The following is a 5754-nucleotide window of genomic DNA, read 5'->3' as shown; positions in this document are numbered from 1 at the left end:
TCCTTTCCTTTCCTTTCCTCTCCTTTTCTCCTCTCCTCTCCTCTCCTCTCCTTCCTTCCTCTCCTTTTCTTTCCTTTCCTCTCCTCCCTCCCTCCCTCTCTCCTCTGCATGTTTTACAGTATTTAATCTGTTCGGATGTTGAAGCCGTCGTTGCAGCTGCAGATCAAACTTCACTTTTTATTGAACAAACATCATAAAAATAAAAAACCTGTAAACATCTCTTTGATGTGTAAACAGTAAACAGGAAGTAAACAACCCAGATGTGCTAAACAACAAAATCTGTTTACAGCAGAACGACGTTGGTTCCTTTATTTCATCAATGGAGCTCAAACAAACAGAAAACCTCCTACGTGTTCGACCTCACTCCTTCTTCTGGATGTCGGAGCCAGTTTGTGTTACGTAACGTTACCTCCTCGCTCTCCTCACACACACACATACACACACACACTGCAGTGGAGACAGACTGTACGGCTGCCAGGAAACGTGGAGGAAGATGGAGTTTCTGTCTCCAGTGTGAAACATTGAGGAATATCTACTGTAAATAAAATGTTCATTGGTGTTTTTATTCCTGTAAAATCACCTGAATGTACGATTTGTGTTTTTGTTACCAAACTCTGTACAAACATTTGCCAGAGATTGAACCCTGAAAACGTTTGTCATCCACGTCAATCAGGTCAACATTTTTAACTCCTCCAACACTTTTATTTATGACTAAATACTTAAATAACAAAGAAATTTTCCCATCAGCCTCTGCGGTAATTCTCCTTCAGATACATTAACCTTTTCATTAGAAAATGACATACACTTAAAATGAATAGAGTACATCTCTGCAACTACAAGGTCTATCTGAATACTTTTGGTGTCATAATAAAGGGAACACTTGTGCCATTTGTTCAGATGTGTAAGTATCAGCGTGTACGTCACTGGCTCGGAGTAAATTAAGATCAAATCCGCCTGAATATCTCTTTGAAATGATGCAGTTGCAGATTTAAATCTAAATCAAAGCATAGAAACACGTGTGGAAATTATATCTGCCAGGTTTGAGTCTTAGAAAGTGAAGCAGAGCACAATTACAGAGGTTTTTAGAACAGAATATTTAGGCAGAATCTCCAAAATGGCCTTTTTTTGGAAAGTCAACCAGGCTTTTATACATTTTTCAAACAAAACCATACAAAGCACCAACAATGTGGCGAGTGGGTTGACTTTGTGACGCTATACAAAATTTGCTATTTGCTCATTAATTTGCTTGGTGTTGGAGTTGTGATTGGTGTTTAATTTAATGTACAATATGACTTTATTTTAACGTGATTAGTTGTGTTTCATGCTTTCTGTTGGGGAACTTAATTTTAAAATGTTGAGAGTAAAAGTAAAATGATTATTTGTACTGAAAAACCTGCTATGACTATTGTTTAGCATCATAAAGAGAAACTGTATCCAAATGTCCTTATTCGACCCTCTGTTGAGTCTTTTATTCTGATAATAAAAATAAGATCAGTTTCTTCCAGCTGCATCAAATCTTTAATATCGGAAAAGAAAATGTTCATAAACACTTCAGACACTTCAGAGAATAAACGAGTCGACCAGCTTTTTTATAAAACTCATCTTTATTGATCCATATTCATCCCTCCATCTGGTCCTCTTCCCACCGTCAACAATATTTTTCTCTGTTTTTTTCCATTCTTATAAAAAGCTGAATATGTACATCCTCTCTGTATTTACAGTATTTTACACATGACGACATCACCCGGACAGCGTCGCCTCCCCAGAGCCTGGAACATACACACACACACACACACACACCCCCAAAAAGGTCAACTTTTCCAGGAGGAAGCCTGAAATACGACTTGTTGCTGGGGGAAATATCACCCGAATCTCTGCTTATTGGCTGGAGGTGTTGCCTGGCAACGGCAGCTTATCGGATTAATATCTGGTAAAAAGGGAAGTAAATTATTTATCTTGTTTTTGTTAAATATTTCATTAGCTGAGGAAAACACGAGTGACCCTTCAGAGATTTGTGTTAAAAACAGACAAATCAAAGGGCTTTTTATGGAAGCACGGAAAGGCCAAAATTAATTGATTTTTAATTTTTTTTTAAATGTATATTGTGAAAAAAAAAAAGGAAGAAATCACATAAATTCAGATGCAGATTCAGTGTTGATTAAATCAATGCAGTTTTGGTTTGAGTTTATCTGCTGAAGATTTAAATTTTGAGCAAAAATATAACAAATCACCGGAAAAATCATTTAAAAAGCAGATTTGAGAGTAAAGTTGGTTAATTTTCTTACAGATTTACAGTTTTTCCAGATGTTAACTCATGTTTGTTGAATAAAAAGTGAAATATGTAAAGAAAGTTCACAGGAAATGACTGTAATTGTACATTTTGCAGGATTAACTAATAAGTTCTGAACAAAAAGCTCACGATTGCTGATTATAACTATTCGATTCAATTTCACAATGAAATGGTCAGTTGACCTTTCTTTGCTTCCTTAGATTGATTTTTTCTGCACTTTTAGTTAGAGTTTATCTGTTGTAGTTTAATTTTGAGCAAAAATATAACAAAAATCAGCTGGAAAAGGTGAGTAAATGTCATTTAAAAAGCAGATTTAAGAGTAAAGTTGGTTCATTTTCTTACAGTTTAACTCTCATTCGTTGAATAAAAAGTGAAGCAAGTTCACAGAAAAATAACAAAAAGCTGTCTGTGATTTAGTGTTCAGTAAAGCTACAGATCTGAAGAACATTTTCCTTTTTTCACCGTCACAGTAGGAAGAAACACAAGTGTTTCAGTACAATACAACAATACCAGGACCCTGAAGGCATCATTCATTTGATTATTAACACTTGTGATTCTCCTGCTACGGCGCATTTAGAATATCTCCACCACGTTTTCTGCATTTGGGTCCACTTTTGGCAGGAATACTGAGGACGACTGCCCCATAAATCATGGACACATGCAGGTCTGTGAGGGATTTAGTGTGTAGTTAAGACGTTTATAGAGGTGACGAGCAGCTTGGAGTAATAATAATAATAATAATAATAATAATGTTTTTTACTTTAAAGCTTGAATAAAGTGAGGGAGGGGTTTGTGTTGCAGATGTGAGGCTCTGGTTGAGGCTAGTTTCTGGTTTTTAAGTCTCTGCTGGATTGGAAACAACACTTTTGAATCCCGCTTTCCGTGGTTCTACCAGCGTGTCCTTCGCCGCCGCGGCTCCAAACACTACGTATGTTACAGTACTGCAGGGCCGAGACACGCCGACAACATTCAGAGGCAACGCAGACGGGCAACTTTGGCTGCAACTATGAGGGGGGAAAACACCCCAAAAAAAGGACGCTGATAAAATGTTATGAAACAATACTGACTGAATATGAGTTAACGGATGTTGCCCGTCGGCGCTGCCTCAACAAGTCGCCCCTGCCGTGTCTCCGGCCTTCAAGATTTTGGTACATTTGGTTTGTTTAAAACATCCTCATTGGTTCAGCAGCAATAAAAAGTCAATGCCCTCAAACACTCCCGATTGGATGGATCCCTCCGCCGCCGGTTACATTCAACCGCCATCGTCTGAGCCGGCGTACATCCACTCGCCTGCCCAGTCAAAACATTCGCACGTTGCCGTAGAAACCGTTTACATCCACGCGTTTTCTGTCCCGGAAACATTCATCGTTCGCGTCGCCGCAGCTCCCGCTCGGGGACTCGCTTCGGCTGATTGTTGCCGGCGTCCGTCTTAAAACGCCGAACCTCAAACTGTCCTCTTCCTCCTTTCGGTCATTGTGAGCTCGATCCGCGTCGGGTATCCGGGTCGTAGAGGATCTTACGTCCGTCTCAACGTGTCCGTTTGTCCGCCAGCCAAAACCAGGACGTGTTGTTACATTCATACCGTCTGTCTGACTGTTGGAGAAACTGGATTCAGCCTCGACTTTGGTCAAAAACAAAAAAAAAAAAAAAAAGTATTTTTTAAAAAACAATCGCCATCGTTTCTGTCTCCGTTTGACGACTTCACTCCGTCTCTTTCTTCCTGTCTTCCAGGTCGAAGTCGAGCACGAGCAGTTTGGTTTCCTCCGTCCCGTTCCTGCTGCCGGCGGCGCACACCAGCCGAGTGTCGGACGCTCTGATTCGCCACACGACGCCGCCTGTGGAGGAAAGAAGACGTGTGATTGGTTTAGACTCAGAGATCTGTAACAGATGAACGTAAGAGCGAGGGTGTGTGTGTGTGTGTGTGTGTGTGTGTGTGTGTGTGTGTTCGTGTGCGTGTGTCGCGTTGCCGTGGCGGCTGATCGTGGATCCCCGGCTCTGCAGCGCCCACCACGTCTCGCAGCCAGGCTCCGGTCCTCAGTTCCCCACAGTGCTTGACCGTCCCGTCGTCGGAGCTGGAGTGAGACGAGACCTCGGCAGAACTGGAGGCACGTCACCGCCGACTGTGCTTGTTGGGACCTGAATGGAAAAACGCCATCAGCACTTGACCTCTGACCTCCTCACCACGGCAAACAGACAGACATCACTACATGTCACGCATTTCATTCACTGGGTCATGTTTTCATGATGTTTTTTCATGTACGTTTGTTTCTTCTTACTACTTTAAGTGTCAGTATACTACAGATTGAAAAACGACCTTTGTTGACACATTTTCAGTTAATTTATCTATATTTGTGTTAACATAAACTCAAAACTGTGAGTAAAAAACAAACTAATGTAGTAGAATCAGAGTTATAATGTGTCGAGTACTGCACATCTGTACTGTAATATTAATAAAAAAGGCACAGAATAAAGTTTATTTTTTTTGATTCATTTCTGTTTCTTTGATTTGTTTGTATTAGTGTATATATAATCGCTATATGTATGAACTCTCCTGACTTGGAGGTTCTGGACGACGAGAGAGTCTGGCAGAGAGATATGTGGAAATCATGTCCAAGATGTGGAGCTGTAAACTCGGCTCTGCGTGCAACACATAAAAGAGAAGGAAACCAGCACAGTGAAACAGAATTATATGGGGTTTTAAGCTTTTTTCATGATATTTTCATGTTTTTTGGTCTTAATTTTGCCTTTTTTAACTCCCTTTTTCTCTTGGTATGAATCTGAAAGTGGGGCGGTGATCCACAGACTCTGCGATTAATGCTGCTGCACCATAAGAAGAGCCGAAGGCGCGCAAGCGCAGACAGCTGATTGAGTTTAAGGCTGGTAAGCTGGTACAGATAGTGAGTCTGTTTGACCCAAATCAGTCTGATTACTTACAGTTGCATTAAGTGGCACGTAGACAGAAAGCTCCTGAGAACAATGGCTTGTATCACCAACAAGACACTGAAACAACATTATCATTCATTACGGAGTCTGATCAATGTTAGTCAATTGTTCACTCTCTTTTAGCTCCAGTTTGGTTCCACCAAGCTTCTATCTGCCTCTTTAACCTTGCTAAATGTTCCACATTTTATGTACGACTGAAACTGCTGTTTTCTCCTCTACGTCTGTGAGGTGAAAGGATCTATTTGAAACCAAACCAGACGTTAAAAGACTAACAAAGACAGTTTTAGTGAGTTTTATTTAGTTTCTTCTCTACCTTTAAATAAAGTTACAAGCTTTGAAATGATACCCTGAGGTAAAATCAGCGTTTTTGTCTCTTGAGTCTGGCTGGAGAGTGAATAAAGTGATAATCTACAGGCTGTTTGTGGGTTAAAAACCTAAAAAAAGTCTTCTCTGGTGAGGGAAGTCGGCCTTTCCAATAAAATGCCTCGATCCTCTTCTAGAGACCTATTAAAAACCCAGCA

The sequence above is a fragment of the Morone saxatilis genome, unplaced genomic scaffold (genome assembly GCF_004916995.1).
Source record: "Morone saxatilis isolate NCDOM2014 unplaced genomic scaffold, NCSU_SB_2.0 Contig12, whole genome shotgun sequence".
Taxonomy (NCBI): domain Eukaryota; kingdom Metazoa; phylum Chordata; class Actinopteri; family Moronidae; genus Morone; species Morone saxatilis.
This window is presented reverse-complemented; position numbering follows the sequence as displayed.